The sequence below is a fragment of the Rutidosis leptorrhynchoides genome, chromosome 4, assembly GCF_046630445.1.
Source record: "Rutidosis leptorrhynchoides isolate AG116_Rl617_1_P2 chromosome 4, CSIRO_AGI_Rlap_v1, whole genome shotgun sequence".
NCBI lineage: Eukaryota > Viridiplantae > Streptophyta > Magnoliopsida > Asterales > Asteraceae > Rutidosis > Rutidosis leptorrhynchoides.
In genome coordinates, this window is record NC_092336.1 from 629,194,639 (window position 1) to 629,212,458 (window position 17,820).

The window sequence follows — 17,820 nt, forward strand, 5'->3', positions numbered from 1 at the left end:
TTTCGCAAACTTAACCCCCTAACTTTCATTAAAATACAAATCGAACCCCCCACTTTATACGTATATTTTTCCCCAAATTTCACAAGCTTAACCCCCTAACTTTTAATAAAATACAAATCGAACCCCCACTTTACTAACTTTTTTTTTTTTACTAATATTCAATTTTCACAAACTTAACCCCCTAACTTTTATTAAAATACAAATCGAACCCCCACTTTATACGTAAAGTTTTTTCAAATTTCACAAACTTAACCCACTAACTTTTATTAAAATACAAATCGAACCCCCACTTTACTAACTTTTTTTTTTTAAAATAAAACCCGAACGCTAAAAGAATCAACTTTCACAAAAGGAACAACCCTTCAATGTTATGTCGAAAAAAATTCTTTTTTACAAAATAGATCAAGACTTTTTTTTTAACTCGCATTCAAAACGGAGCCCCCGGCGCGAAGCGAGGGCTCCACAACTAGTTATATGTAAACCATAAGCAGAACTTCTAATATACAAAATTACAGATCTTAATCAATGAAGATACCCTTACAATGAAACACACAATTTTTTCGTACACACAATTGTACGAAAATCTTTAGACATTTTATCATCATAAACAATACATATAACAATCTATACAAAGCAAATAATATTAAACTGAAACAAAAAAAAAAGCACATAAATAAAATAATTAAAGAAAACATAACCAGTAGGAAGATATTCAGTATAAATTTGAAAGAAACCTACACCGATCCTTTGTGATATACTGAGTTCTGCAGATACCTGATTGAACAATTGAAATAAATGGTTGATTTAATCGGCTTTAAATTCGTTAGAATTGAACCATTCTAAATTCATAGGAGCCACATAACCCAAAAATTACAGACTAAATCGATGGTTGTTTAAAGTGACTAATCGTTCAATCTGTACTTCATTTTGTAAAATTTGAAGTAATCAATTTAGTCTGATTGAATCGATCTGTTTCATCGATCTTTTAATTCTGATTGAATCGATTTGTTCGTAACCGATTGGATGATGAATGAAGGATTGAGATGTCGATTTGAAATTTGAAACCTAAAAAACTGAATACATCGATGAATTAGGGGATGGTATTTGAGAGGATGAAACTATTCCGTGAAATATTAAGGACACGTGGCAGTCAATGAGCACGTTATAAAAACCTTAGGTTAAAAAAAATCCGTTTTTTCTAAGGCTGCAATGTGTTTCGAAAAAATAGGGTGCAAGGAGATGGCGCCACATAGGCGATCCATCCCTTGATTTATATATGCTAGAGATAACAATAACAATAAAGGATTGAAAAGAAGATTGCTAGTCTATTGGCACTAAAAGTAAAAGTAATTTGTGAGATGAGTATTATATGATAGCGGGGTTCACGACAATAAGAATAATAGAGGGGTTCACGACAACGAATAGTAGAGGGGTTCACGACAACGAAACAGTATTAAATGAGGAGAAAAAATAAATATATAAATAAGTGGTAGTGGCTGAATATAATTGAGGAAGCTGTCTAATAAATCGAAGTTTACCCGGAATTTGATGCATTCGACGATTGTTGATACAGAAGGTGACGACACTATTTTCTTTTATTTATTTAGGATTGTAATATGGCCTGATACCATGTTAAGTTGTAATGTGATACTGAGAGAGAGAGAAACGATATTGATAATTTTTTTCAAAAGGCTAAACGATATTTTTATTTATTTATTATTTTTTTTTTTTTTGCAAAAATAACGATAACATTAAACTGAAACTTTTCATCAAGCGATGAAAAGATCGAAACGATATTGATATTGATATTGCTTAATGATCGATCATAATTCATTGACAATCATAAATAGAGCACGAATATTAACCTAGCCTTCCTAAACATGAAAATCTAATAATGCTAGTTAGTTCAATGGGCTTACAAATATATCTGTCCAACAGTCATGTTATATTTATTTATTTTTTATACTATGTTTTTATTTTAATCGCATATTTGAAAATACTATAACATTTTTTTATCCATTAACACGCTTAATAAAATGAATATAAATACGGATGGATAAACTGAAACTAAATTGATATGGATATATAGACATGGATGAACAAAAAAATAAATGAATATGAATATTGGTACGATATCACCCGATCGTTTGCCATTCCTATTTGGGTAAGTTTGATGATTAAAGATTTGAGAATTTTTAGCGAAGACTCAAATTACCGTCTAAGGGAATGAGTCTAAGGGAATGAGTATAATATGCACCTATCTTTAATCCATTAAGTAATATGTTAGAATGTCCATCTAGACCCGTTGAAACTCATTTCAACCCATTTAATATCACTGAACTATTGGTTGAGTGGTAAAAAGTCTCAATTGGTTCTGGGCCCGTATTCTTAAAAAAAAAAAACTATAAAAAATGAAAAAATAAAAAACTTAGAATTCTAGGAAAAAAAAAGTTGAAAGTTAAAAAAATAAAACATTTATAAATTAAATAATTTAAAAAATAAAAAAATTGATCAAAATAATTATTTTAAGTATAAATAAATAAATAAATAAAAAAGAAGCGCCAAAAAAAAATATATCATTCTAAAACTCTATAAGGAATAATGGGTCTTGTCCGGATCCAACCCATTAGACCTGGCCCGTTCGATCAGTAAAAATTGAGAGTAAAAATTGAGATCCGTTTGACCCGTGACCCGTGACCCGTTTTTCCTCAAATCCGTTTGAATCTCGACCTAACTTAACCCGTTTGCAAGACATAATTTAAAAGGCAACTGAAAGTAGCCTGCATTTTTTTAAAATCAAGTACAATACACAAATAGCATCATTCAAACGACTGTAATATGCAATTCAAAAAAATTCAAATTAAATGCTAATTTATGTCCTAGCTAGCTTAAAAATAACTTAAAGACCACAATTCAATTCCTGAATAATGCTACCTTAGTCTCTTCTCAGATCCCTGCACACAAATCAACTGCATAAATCGAGCTTTCTTTATTTAATTGATGCTAGAACTTGTAAATAACTGTATACATGTTTGTGTGCCATCAAGCTTTAATTGACATTGACATCAGTAATATAATAAAACTTACAATTAATCGACCAATAAACATTCATTAACATAATAAAGTAGTAAATTATATTTAGCCTACCATTATTGAAAATTCAAGGTGAACCTTACAATCGGTAAAATATTTTATATATATTCGAGGAAAAATTCAATATTAGTTTGTCTTAAAATAAAATATATACCTGATCAAGTTTAGTTTGGTGATTGTTCGCTTCCAACTTCAATCCAAAGTGAATACGAGGGAAATGTGCCCACTATATATTTCACAAGATATAATGGTTAAAGTGTCAGATAAATAGTTTTAATTACACGGATACACGGAAGTACTTGACATTGTAATGAAAGCCACAAAACAAAGAAAATAATGCTGAAATATATTTTTATATATAACCGTATCATGCATGCGCACTAGCTAGCTTACATTTTTTGCAGCAGCACTAAAAGCTTCCCTATGACAGATATCTGGATTACTTGCCTTAATCCTTTGGATCTCCTCTCTACAAATATAATACCCACATTTCAATAATATTAAATTATTACTCAAATCAAAAAATTATATATTTAAATAAATAAATCCGATGAATAAAATACACAGTAATAGTACGTGATCATAATGAATGAGAAAAAACGAATAATATTTTCTCTACTACCCGAGAAGTATTTTTACTGGAGAAGTATCATGTTAATATATCATGTTAAAATTAATTAGTAAAATAATAGATATTTATGACGTATGTACTAGAAGTGAGTAGAAGGTTTGAAGATATAGCTTAGCTAGTCAAAAAATCTAGTGAATGCTACTAGCATTACAACCGACATATGTAGCATATAAATAGGCAAGTATGATGCCAAAATGGATGAACATAGCATCTTTCTACTCTTCTCTATAAATACTTTCAAAACACCCCCTATTTTAATATAAAATTAAATTAAATTGATAACAACTAATCAATCTCATTTAACTAAACATAAATCTATAACAAATCTAACACGACCACAATTCTATTGTTTTTTTTTTTTTTTTTTTTTGAAAAGCTACCATAAAAATACAGGCAAATGGCCCAAAAAGGTAACATAAGTTAGCTCGAAAAGGATTTCAATTTAATTTTTGTGCAAGAAAAGGATTGCATGTTTAAATTTTTTTAAAATTGAGGTAATATCCAATGAAAATTCTTAGTGCTTCGATTAGCATTTGTTGTGAAGCAACTTGATCCAAAACATCACGAAAAATAACGAATCGAGATGAACAAGCCGTTTGAGATGAACTGTTGGTGCATAAATCCCGAGTTCTATTACGTTTATTGTTCTATTTGTTATGTACTTGATATTTCAGTCATATATGTACGTGGACACTTATACTTTGTGTTTATGATGCTTAGTATAATGTCGTGAATAGGTCAAGCAGTCGGTTGGCTGCTCAAGACCATCGACCGATGGTAGGGACCATCGGCCGAAGGTCCCCGACCACCGGCCGATGGTCACTGTATTTAGTATAAATACGGGTTTCGTGGTTTTGTGTTAGGTTACACACCATAAACCCTTAGGCCGTCGTATTACTTGCTGCTAATCGTCTCAAAACCCTTACCAACCGAATACACAGTCTTAGGCATCGATTCTATCGATTATTCATTGGTTAATTCGATCCCGTTAGTCTAATACGTATTCGACTCATTCTAATTAGTATTTCCGCCATTAATCTAGATACAACGTATGATCTAAGGTCCTAACTACATCTTCAAAGTGGTATCAGAGCGTTGTGTTGCTGATCCATACGTTTTTGAGTCGAATTTTTGATTTTTGTGATTAGGGTTTGTGTCAAAACGGGTTTCAATTAAAAGGTTGGAACTTTTACGTTTAAATCCAGTGTTTTCGAGTGTTTTTGTGTTCAAAGGTGTTTTTGTGAAGTTTTCATCGGTTTTGTTTGAGTCCAGAACGTTAGAATCAATCAAAATTTGAGTTTTGGCCAAAAACCCTAGTTTTTTCTGCCCAGATACGTAAGAACTACCCTCGGCCGATCGTCATTGACCATCGACCGAGTGTCTTGACCTTCGACCGATAGTCACTCACACTCGACCGATCGTCTTAAGTTGAACCGGAGGACAGTTTGTGATAACCATGAACCGTTTGTCTAGACCATCGACCGTTCGTCCTTAGACCATCGACCGATTGTCTCAGTCCTCCGACCGATCGTCTCAGTCCATCGGCCGATCCTCTTTTAATCCAGAATAATTTAATTAATCCATAATTAATCTCTTAATCAGTTAATAATGTCTGATACAAACGAGAAATTAACAAACGAATACAGTGCACTTGTTATTGCACCCGGAATCCAAAGACTATTATTAAGCGAAAGTGAATCAGGATCTAACAATAAAGTTCCGAGGCTTGAAAACTTAAAAGACTTTTTAGAATGGAAAGTTAGGTTTGTGATTTACCTTAATGGACAAGATTCTCGACTTTGGGAGTGTATTGAGACTCCTTTTGTTTGGCCATCAGGGGCTGACGGTGAACCTAAAGAAACTCATGATTTTGATCCCGCAGAACGCGAAGGGTATAATCTTGAGTGTCGGTGTTATGCTCAGTTAACGCAAGCCTTGTCTAAGGAAATCTTCGGTCAGTTTAAGAACCGTTATAAGACGTGCTATACTCTTTGGCAGGCTATTGTGTCCGCAACTGAGGGTACTGCTACTTATAAAGCAACTAAAGGTAAAGTGTTGAAGGATGAGTGGAAGGTGTTTGCAGCCCTTCCAACAGAAACTTTGAGCCAGACCTTAGAAAGGTACAGGTTATTGGTTGCCGAGATGACGGATTATGGGATTGAGGTAAAAGATGATAAGGCAATAAAAGTCTTGGCACTTGGTCTTCCTGAGAAGTGGGATTATGAAGTAGAGAAGATCCAAAATCTATATGTTGCTTCTGCACGTCCTTTGACATTGACTGCATTTACTTCAAAGTTAATGGAGAAGGATATTCAGGTTGAGGCCAAAAGGAAAAGGCTTGGTACTGTAGCAGCCAATGTCACATCTAGTGCTTCTTCTTCTGGTCATGCTCCATTGCAGACAGCGTACATCACAGCAAATGCAAATCAGATATCTGCACCAAAGTCACAATCTGGTTACTTTAATGCCAAAATACAGAACTCTACAATTAAGATGATTGAGGACGTTCCGACTCAGCAGACTCAGATTCCACCTCAGACTCAGAGTCCTATGTTTCAAACTGAAAATATCAGGAAAAGATCTATTGAGTCCATTCAGGAGGACATGGCTTTAGCTGCTATCGTTGTTAACTCTTACAACGATATGATTAGTGGACAGGTTCTTAACAATCATCTCGAGAATGAAGATTATGATCAGATCGATGAAGATGAGCTAGAGAGGATGGACATTCTGTACTGTATGGGTAGCATTGTTAGGCGTGCAAGGAAGTATTTAAAGAGAACTGGTCAACGATCTTTGAGTTTAAACAGGAATTCTAAGTTTGGTTTTGACATGGCGAAGGTTAGATGTTACAACTGTGATGAACTTGGTCACTTCAAGAAGACTTGTACTAGACCACCAAAGGCTGGTTATCATGATCCTTTTCTTAGTACAACCATCTCAGTGACTCCCCAACACGTCATTGTTGAGAAGGAATCATCTGGTTCTGCTCAACCTAAAGCCTTAACTGGTTCCACAATATATCCTGATGAAGTTTGTGACTGGTCTATTCCAGTTGATGCTCAGAAAGCTAATGTTGTATTTGTGGGAAAGAGTCCGGCTGAAATTGAGGAAGAAAGAGTAGTTCGAAGAAGAGCAGGTTGTAAGGGTAAAGATAATCCAAACTGCACATGCTATGTGTGCAAGTGTGATGCAAGGTTAAAGAGAGCTGAGGAGCTTATGAAATGGTGTTTCAGAAAGAGGGTTAAGGAACAGCTGTATGATAAGTTCCGGAAAGCCAAGGATTTGTCAGACATTGAGTTTACTACTGATCCATCCGATGAAGAAGAAGGTAAAAGTTGTCATGAGGGTACTTGGTTCAGAGAAGAGTTGGGTCATTTGCTCAACCGTGATTTTGTGAGTGGTGATAAGAAAGTTGTGACGGTTCAAAGTCAAGTTAGTTCAGATAATAGTGAGGGTAAGGAAGGTTATGAAGCTGATTATTCGGACAGCACAAGTTCGGAGTACGAATCAGAGTCAGATGCAGAATCACAGGATGAAAGGAATAACTATGCTTTTATGGCTAATACTTCCAGTAACGATAAGGTATGTACTGATTCAATTTCTAAATGTGCTTATTGTTTTGGTTATGAACAGGAAATTGAAAGACTTGAATACGTTATTTCTAAGCTAAGTGAAATACCTGTTACTTGTGAGACCTGCCCTAAACTTAGGACTGACCTTAAGAACCTAAGCTTAGAAAATCAGACCAACAAGAAGAACTATGAAGATGCCCTTTTCTACCTTAACAAACAGAAAGAATATGTTGAGGTGATTAAGTCTCTAGAAAACCAAATAGGTAAAATGAAATCAACCATTAGAGATGATGAAAAGGTGATCACAATGTATTTGGGGCAAATAGAGACTCTTAAGGCTGAAAAGGATTCTTTTAAGTTAAAATATGAGTCTGAGAAAGCTAGAATAGATAACTGGCAGAGGATGTCGTATGTGACTCAGACTTTTAATCATCCTAAACGGGAGGGTCTGGGATATTCTGAGGTTGCACCACCTCTTATGGGTGAGTATGTTAATAAGCCCGTAGAGAAGTTTAAGGAACCAGTGGTGGAACCACCATATGGTAAACCTAAGGAGACCCTAGTAGTTAGTGCTAGTAAGGTTGTTGATTCTAAGAACCCTACAGAGGTTGTTTATGAGACTGAGTCTGATACTGACATAGACACTGAGAAAGATAGCAAACCATTTGTGCCAGTGACTAAGCCAGTTACGATTCTTAAGAATCCAAAACACAGTGAGAATAGGAGTGAGAGTCTTAAGACGCCGACAAAGAGTGTAGAAAGACCCAAACAGAGTAAGAAAAAGACCACTTTGTCTACTCCTATTAAGTTTGTTAAAGAAAATAATTCAGGAAAACAGCAGGTTAGTGTTCCTAAGGTAGAACAACCACCTAAAGGTGGGAGTTCTAATTCTGAGAAAGTGTCCAAGTATGTTCCGCCTAGTCGGCGTCAGACTGTTGAAAAACATGTTTTGACACCCCCTACGATTAGACAACGTACTGAACAGCCTAGGAGACAGTTTTCACCGATTAGACGCAGGTTGTTTAACGTTAATGATTTTGATAATGTTAACTGTTTCAAATGTGGGAGGCTGGGACACAGGGCTGTGGATTGTGGACCCATTAGACAGACACCCCGCAGGAAGATTGATCTCAGCCCAAATCGTTCTTTTCATAGAAGATCATCTTCTCCTGTGCACAATTCTAATGTGAAAGTAATTGATTCAAAGGTTTTTCAAACTAACGATTATTATAGAAAACCATTGCCTAAAAATACAGTTTGGAGACCAAAATCTGAGGTGAAGGGTGTTCAACGTCCTGCAGGTCCTTCGGGATCCAAGGGACAATGGGTGGAATTGCCAGTTGTTGGCATTGACGGGAAACCCACTGCCATTAGGGCATGGGTTGCCCTTTCTAACTAATCCTCTTACTTTAATGTGCAGGTCGCCTACAATCCACGCTGCAGTACATGGATTGTTGATAGTGGGGCGTCCAGGCACATGACAGGGAACTTGTCCTTACTTTCTAATGTGAAAACAGTGGTTGGTGGACCGGTTTCTTTTGCTGGTAGTGAAGGAGGGTTTATTACTGCTCAAGGTGTAATCGCGAATGAAAATGTCAGCTTTGATAAGGTTAATTTTGTGGAGCAGATGTCAAACAATCTGCTTTCAGTCTCTCAGGTTGCTGACAAGAAGTATACAGTAGCATTTGATGATAAACAATGCTATATTTTGAAGAAAGAATTTGTTATTCCGGAAGACATGATTCTGATGACTGCTCCCAGATGCAAGGATCTCTATATCCTTGACATGCGTAAGGCTCATGTAAAGGAAGCTACTGGCCATCAGGCTTTCGTTTCTAAAGCTACTGAACAAGAGTCTATCATATGGCACAAGCGTATGGGTCATTTGAGTCTGAGGAAGATGAACAATCTAGTACACAATGGATTAGTTGATGGTGTTAATCTTAAAAGTTTTCATATTCCTGATGTGTGTCTTCCATGTAAACAGGGGAAACAAACGAAAAAGTCACATGCTACCAAAAAGCATCATTCTGTTAACATTCCTTTGGAGCTGTTGCATATGGATCTCTTTGGTCCAGTCAACTGTAAAACTCTCACAGGAGAATCCTATTGCTTGGTAGTTACTGATGAATATTCACGTTTTTCTTGGGTGGTGATGTTGAAGAATAAGTCAGATACTTTTGAGCATATTAAGGTGCTGATTCTAAAGCTCGAAAGTTTATATAAATTGAAAGTGAGAAAGATTCGTACTGATAATGGTACGGAGTTTAAGAACAATCAGATGCTGCAGTTTTGTAACGAAAAGGGGATACAACAGCAGTTCAGTCCTGCTTATACACCACAGTCAAATGGTGTTGCTGAGAGAAAGAACAGGACTTTGATTGAGACCGCAAGAACAATGTTAGCTGATTCATGTCTTCCGATTGCCTTCTGGGGTGAAGCTGTGAGTACAGCGTGTTATGTTATGAACAGAGTTCTCGTGGTGAAGCGTCATGGTAAAACTTGTTACGAGCTGCTGCATAAGAGAAAATCTAATATTAAACATTTCGAACCCTTTGGCGCACCTTGTACTATTTTGGTACGTGATGCTGGAGGAAAATTTAATTCAAAGGTTGTTTCTGGTATCTTCTTGGGTTACGGGAATCCGAACAAGCGGGTGTACAACAATGAGACAAAACGTCTGGAAGAACAGTTTGAAGTTGATATTCAGCGCAATGCACCGCCTCGTGTCAGTAAAGGTTATGCATGGCAGTTTGAGTATGATAAGCTTTTTGATTCATTCAATCTTCCACCAGGTGCTACAGAGGAAGAACTTCTGACTCAGATATTGTTTGATTCTCGGAATTCTTCAGAAAATGTTATCACTAATCCTACGCAGGTTCAGAATCCGGTTTCTAGCGTGCAACCAAGTCCACAAAGTGTTCAAGGTAATCTTGAGTCTAATGAGGACGGGGTAGTTGATACAGATGAAGATAGTGAGTTAGATGATGATGTGGAACGTACAGTATTGACAGAGAGACATCTGAATCCTCTATATAACCAACCATCTACTGTGACTGATCCAGAACAGATAGCAGATGCAGGAGGTGTACGGAGATCGAATCGTGTTATTCTGCCACCAAAGCGTCTGGCAGACTATTATGTGGATACAAGAGGACTGCCTAGTGTCAATCCTCCTCAAACTACTACATCTGGGGCATCCACGTCAGGAGTTATCTCTACATCCGAGGTTCCCGCGGTTACTGAAAATATGACTGCAGTTGAAGATGTTCAAAGTGAAAGTGCGAATTTGGTGACAGCTTTTTATTCATCATTGAACAAGACAGGGAGAGTGTTTGTTCATGCCCACTCGTGTTATGTGTGTCAAATCGAGCCGGAAGATGTATACGAAGCTTTAAAGTACGATGAGTGGGTAAGTGCTATGCAGGAAGAGCTGTTGCAATTTAAACATCTTAAGGTTTGGAGGTTAGTCAATCCACCGCATGGTTGTGTACCCTATGGTCTTCGTTGGGTTTTGAAGAATAAGAAAGATGAGCAGGGTATAGTGATTCGTAATAAAGCTAGATTGGTGGTTAAGGGATATCAGCAAATCCCGGAAATTGACTATGATGAGGTTTTTGCTCCAGTTGCGAGACTGGAGGCTATCAGGATTTTCTTGTCCTTCGCGTCCTATATGGGTTTCAAAGTTTATCAAATGGATGTGAAGAGTGCGTTTTTGTATGGTGAGATAAACGAGAAAGTGTTTGTTGAACAACCGCCAGGTTTTGAGGATCCGCATTTCCCAGAAAAGGTGTATCGACTAGAAAAGGCGCTATATGGTCTACACCAAGCTCCTAGAGCTTGGTATGCAACGTTGTCCAACTACATGCTTGAAAATGGTTTTCGGAGAGGTGTCATTGATCAGACACTTTTCATCAAGAAGAAAGGACAACATCTTATGTTAGTGCAGGTCTATGTTGATGATATTATTTTCGGGTCTACAGATCAGAGTATGGTTGATGAGTTCGAGAAGGTTATGCAACGGAAGTTTAAGATGAGTTCCATGGGAACTATTAAGTTTTTCTTAGGTTTGCAGGTAGCTCAAACGGATAAAGGCATCTTCTTACATCAGACGAAGTATGTTGCTGATATCCTTAAGCGCTTTCAGGTAGATACAGAGAGACCAGCTAAGACTCCGTTGTCGGTTAATCATGGGATTTCACCAGATAAGGAGGGTGCTCCAGTGGACCCTACTTTGTACAGGGCTATCATAGGTTCTCTAATGTACCTAACTGCTTCTAGACCAGATATAATGTTTGCGGTGTGCCTGTGTGCTCGTTATCAGGCAAACCCTAATGTTCATCATATGTTAGTGGTCAAGAAGATTCTGAGGTATCTAAAAGATACTCCCAGCTTAGGGTTATGGTATCCGTGTGAGGATGGTTTTGATCTCACAGCGTACAGTGATTCAGACTATGGAGGTTGCAAGAAAGATTTCAAGTCAACATCAGGAGGGTGTCAATTTCTTGGTAGCAAACTAGTAACCTGGCAGTGTAAGAAGCAGACAGCAGTGGCTCAGTCCACTTGTGAAGCAGAATATATTGCCGAGGCCAGCTGTACATCACAGGTTATCTGGATACAACAGCAACTACGTGACTATGGTTTGAAAATCTCTAACACCCCTATTTATGTTGATAATACTGCTGCCATAGCTGTCACTAAGAATCCCGTAAATCACTCTAAAACGAAACATATAGGGATTAAATACCATTTCATTAGAGATTGCTATGAGAAAAAGTTAATTGATGTAGTGCAAATTGACACTACAGCCCAAAGGGCTGATCTCTTCACAAAAGCTTTTGATAAACCACGTTTTGAATTTCTATTAAATGAGATAGGTGTTAAGTTGCTTCAAGATGTAGTTCCTGAAACTGAAATTCCTGAAACTGAGGTTCCTGACACAGAGGAATCTAAGCCTGAGACTGAGTTGTGAATGGTTAGAAACTGCTTGTAGAGTTTGAATAGTTTTGCATGATAGCTTCTAGATCATTTGCATTTTTCGTTTGCATGATAGATTAGTTTTTACTGAAATTTGCATGTTTGCTTATGTTTTTAGATAGTTTTATGCTTTTGTACAGAGAAAATCAAAAAGCCATAAAAATTGAAAAACCAGAAAAACAAATAAAAATTAGAAAAAAATAGAAAATCCATAAAAAGTGAAAAATCAGAAAATGAGTTGCTTGTTATGTTTGTGGGGAAGTGATTGCAATACTGAACTGACATGTAAGTTATGAAAAACAAGTAATACAGGATGATTGATAATATGTTGGTAAACTTTATTGATCTAATTCTAGATAGAGATGATCACACTAATAACGCGTAAATATCATGATGAGAAAATCGTGGAAAGGTTTACAGCGGTTGAGGGTAGTCACCTACTTATCACTGAATATGTACCGAGAAATGATTGAACAGAAACTCGACAGACGGTTGAGGTCTCCCCTACTACGATTTATACTCGGTAGCAAAAGGATAATTTTGTGAGTCCCTAAGGTGAGCATATTTTGTCTAGGATGCATACTTGTTTCTATTTACCTTTATTACTTGGACCGAAATCCAACAACATACATATCGGGTACCCAAAGGGAGGTGTTTTCTCTAAAAGGGTTGAGAAGTGCAGTTTTGTATCACAGACACAGAATGATTTTTAAAAGGCAACATCATCGGGTTCTAGATTTCCACATACGAAGATTGGTTTTCCGTGCAGTTATAACAAATGTCAAAGACAGTGGTGCGTCATCATTATGTTTAGTTGTAATCATTTATTTATTTATTTTGTTTATGTATTGTAAGGAGAAAATGCAACATCAGAAAATCCAAAAAAAAAAAAAAATAAATAAATAAAAAATAAATAAAAAATAAAAAAAAATAAAAATTAGCAAGTTATGGATTGTTTATGTAAATAACATGATGCACTACATAGCTGCAAGAGAATCATGGATCAAGAATTGAACAGAGTTTCAGAGATTTCTCGGTTATCAATGTTTGAGAACATACATTCCAATCGGAGACTTATTTGAACGATTTCGTTATCTACATCCGAGGGGGAGAATTTATCAGATCATCAGATATAGAGAACTTAAATCATTTAGTTCACATCTCAATTAGTGAACTTTACATCTTTTGTCTGTGATATGGGATTGTGCCTATTGACCTGGATAGAGGGAATATCTTCTGGAATGTATCTTAGCGTTCCATCACTCAAATATATATATCACTTCCATCCATCCAACACCATACATCATACTATTTCCGTTTAAGTATGGGGTTTATAGCGGCCGGTATGCGTCCTTAACAGAGTATGCAATAAATTTGAGATTAACAATGTTATCTGAAACGAAAGGTATAAGTTTAAGGTAGAAGCCAAAGGCTGACAGGGTTGCTAGAAACATCGTGAGATGGTTCTGTTCAATAGAATCGAAAGTACATTGATGTGATAAGAGGACAGCGTCAACAGGTTTGTGCTCAATTGTTCTACCCGAGAAATCGTGCGATCTCAAACGAGGACTGACTTTGTGATGTAAATCTGACATTGAAAAATGTTAAAGTAATTAATCTAACGTGATCATCGAAGTCTAGGGTGAAAGTTGATGAATGTTTATTGATATATTTGAAGGTTGTTCTGTATATGCTTTAATGAATAAGTTCGTGAATGAACTATGGAATAACATGTCAATATAGTTCAGTTCTGATCCCCGAATCAAAAAGATTCAATCAATTTTATATGCCAACTCACAAAAAGATATGTTATTCTTCTGAAAATGTGACTGATGATAAGCTGTATTATTTGTTCCTATGCTGATAACATCATGAATTTGTTAATGTTAATGCTTTATGAAACTGATGTTAAAGGTTTATTATCCATAGATCTAAAAGGTTAAATGTTACTGATTATATCTGTTATTATATTGCTGATCATGATACACTTGATCTTGTACAGTTATTTGCTTTGTGTATTTGCATGAGCATGCATTTCTGAATTAGTTTGCATTCATGTGTTAGTTGCATGTGCATTTATATTTCATCTTTTAAGTCCACAACTCAGTTCTGGGTAAGGTTTACTGTGAAAGGAACCTTAGGTTTCTTATTGTTTTGAATATAAGTTGTTTTGAGCTTAAAGGAACAAAGCGTGATGTTTTTTTTATTGTGGAGATCAGTCCCAGGGGGAGTTAGTGTAAATGGGTAAAAGTCTGATATTGAAAAGTGTTAAGTTTTAAAAGTTTTCACATGTCAGACCACCGGCCGACAGTCTTTACATCCGGCCGATGGACTCAGACCCTCGCCCGAGTGTCAAGACCATCGGGCCGACGGACTTGACCATCGGCCGATGGTCACTGACAGGGTATAAAAGGACCCAGCGACGAACGGGTCAGTCACTCTGGCCAAAATTGTGTGATTTTACCCTAATTTTCTGAAGTTAAGGAGAAAGGTGTTGATCCAGTTTTTATTATTCATCTTTTCTTTGTGATCTTAGCGCCGTAAACAAGGTAACATAACTCTTAATCGTTTGTTTGTAATCGATGATTTAGTGTTCGAAGTATAAACTTTAAATCGGATGAGTTTTATTTGAGATCTGTTGAAATTGATGTTTGATGTATGATAAACGGCCCATTTAGCATCTGTTATAACAGGAATTTGAACTAGAAACGTCAAATCGGACGATTTGATCAATTTCGGGTCACAGATCTGATGAACTACCTCCGGCCGAGGGTCTCTGACCATCGACCGATGGTGTCCATCGATCGGCCGGACATCTTGTCACTCGGCCGAAGGTCGTTATTTGACCAGTGTGTGTATGTGGTTAGACCATCTGCCGTAGGTCTAGACCAACGGACCGATGGTCTCCACCATCGACCGATGGTCATTCTGTTGGACCGATGGTAGATTATTTTGATTAATTTTAATTGAATGATTGGTCTCTGATAATTTCTGTGATGCCCATCTAATGCTTGTGCTTGTAGTTTGTATTAGAATGTCAGGTGGCTCATTTGTTGGTCAATGGATGTTCAACATCGACCGTAGGAGAATCCTAGCTAGATATCGACCAATCTTAGTAGAACAAAAGGTCATTGCGACTCGACAGACTTATAGTCCTTGGGAACAGATTGGGTGTCAGGCTTTCATAGATATTGGGGATTATTACTGTCCTGCTCTACTTAGAGAATTTTACGCCAATGTTGCTATAGAGGATGGTAAGAAGAAGTTTGTATACTCGGGTCTATTTAATCAACAGTATAGGTGGACTTTAGAGGAATTCTCAAACCTGTTAAACGTTCCTCATACTGGGGTTAAGATACTGTACCCTAGCAAAGATATCAGAAAGATTCCCAGTAGATTCAGATTGTCAGATGTTATTGTTAGGTTATGCAAGCCAGAGAAGGTAGTGTATACTGGTAGAGTTGAGGTTAGTGATGAAGATATCTTGCCACAATATGAGATACATTTGAGAATCATCAAAAGAAATGTGACTTTTAGGAGAGAAGGAGATCATTTGCTGTCTGGTACTGAAGTCTTGTTTCTATATTGCCTACTAGAGGGTATTCAAGTGAATGTGGGACACTTGCTCATTCATGTGATGAAAGATTTTCTTGAATCAGAAGAACCATTCCCATATGCAGCTTTACTGTATAACTTGTTTGAGAAACTTGGTGTGATTCAACATGAAGAAAAGTTAGTGCCAGAGGATCCCATAATGGGATGATTGATTCTGATGTTATGTTTATGTTTGATTATTTTCAGATTATTGTGTAATTTGATAATGCTAGCCTGTTAGCATTGTTACGGTATCTTATGTCTGTAATGTTCTAACTTTGAACATGTGATTATGTAACCGTGATCGTATTAATGTGATATGTTCTGTGATGATAAATCAGTGATACTTAATTAATCATGAATTTAACGCTGATTAAGAATTGTGTTTGCAGTTTTTGTTAATCATGTCAGGTGCACAAATGGATCAAGAACAAGCTGTCCACAGTTCTGAGACTGAATCATCAGGAGGACCCACATCTGCTAGTCTTCCAGGGTTGAAGGCGAGCCCTAACTCTAATCTGATGGCGTGTCTAAATGACAAAGGTCCAAATGCTAGCAAGTACAAGACTGTGATTGAATTCTTGAAGCGTTCAAGGATATTTGCTGCGGTGTCAATGCCATGTACTGCTTACTATTCTCATCAGAGAGAATTCTGGGCTAACGCTAGAGTGGAAACTGTTGATAATAAGCCTGTGATAGTAAGTCGAGTATGTGATCAAGAGGTTAAGATATCTGAGTATACTATTCGGAACACGTTTTTGTTTGAGGATGATGAGAAAATGCCCAAGAGACTGTCGAAGACTAAGATTACTGGATGTGTGCTGAGATGTGAGTATGCTGGTGATATTACACGTGCTACGATCAAAAGAAGCGGATTCACTCCACCGTACAGATATCTGTCTTTAGTGATTGTTAAGTGTTTGAGTACGTTACAAGGCGGATTTGATGAGCTGAGTGAGATTTATCAGGGAATGTTTGCTGCCTTGATTCTGAAAGCTGATTTCAATTTTTCGGGTGTTATCTTTGATCTGTTGATGGAGAATGTTACGAGCCAACAATACTTGATTTATTCGAGGTTCCTGCAGATAATGATTAATGCTCAAACTATGGATCTACCGAGATCAAAGAAGGACGTCATCGAGCTGAAACATATGACTGATCTTACGTTTAATCGTTTAAATCAGAAGAAGAGTGCTAGTGATGGAAAGCTGGTGTGTCATCTTGCGAGGGAAGATTATCAATGTACACCAGGCAAGAAGTGGAGGAATGAGAACAGTCTATCTGGTCATGAGCCTGATTTTGAGCTAGCAAACAGTGATGAAGAGGTTGATCAGCCGATGAATACTCAGGGTACAGGTGGTTCTGGTACTGGAGGTTTGGCTGATGAGCCCGTTGATGTTAATACTGGTACTGGTGAAGAAGCTCCTAGAGGTGAGAGGAGACGTCTGGTAGAAGATGAAGGTTCTCAGGTTTCTACAAAGATGAGACCGAGCAAGAGGTTTAAGTTGATTTTGAAGAATCCAGGTGGTTCTGCTACAGGTGCTACACAAAGAACTGCACCTACTCAAGCACAAAGTCAACAACATCAACAAAGTCAGCCACGGCAACAAACTCAACCGCAACATCAATCACCGCCAATTGTTCAACAATTATCTCAAGAGACTGTGTCTACTCCAACTCCGGAGGCACCACATACAGGAGCAGAAGGAGGAGTTAGTTCATCTGCGCTTCAGAATCTGAATGATTTGTATGTTCAAGCTATGGCTGATAATCTGAGAATGAAGAAGGATATGGATGCGAAAGTGGAGGAGTTGAGAGAAGAGAATCGTGTGAAAACTGAGGATGTTACTAGGTTGAGAACTCAGGTTGATTTGTTACAGAAGAAAGTTGGTGATCAATCATTGTTGTTAACTGCTGCAAAGAAAGAAGCTTCTGAAGCTAGAAAGGTGG

The 17,820-nt window shown here is 37.1% G+C and overlaps 1 long non-coding RNA gene across 1 annotated transcript; it reads right to left on the reverse strand.

Annotated features, from left to right (window-relative positions):
• Nucleotides 1–2,910: 2,910 nt before the first annotated feature.
• On the reverse strand, nucleotides 2,911–3,562 carry LOC139904212 (uncharacterized). The gene is made up of 3 exons (XR_011778704.1): nucleotides 3,487–3,562; nucleotides 3,248–3,319; nucleotides 2,911–2,954 (listed from the first exon to the last, which is right to left on the reverse strand). It is a non-coding gene; the product is annotated as an uncharacterized lncRNA (long non-coding RNA).
• Nucleotides 3,563–17,820: the final 14,258 nt, after the last annotated feature.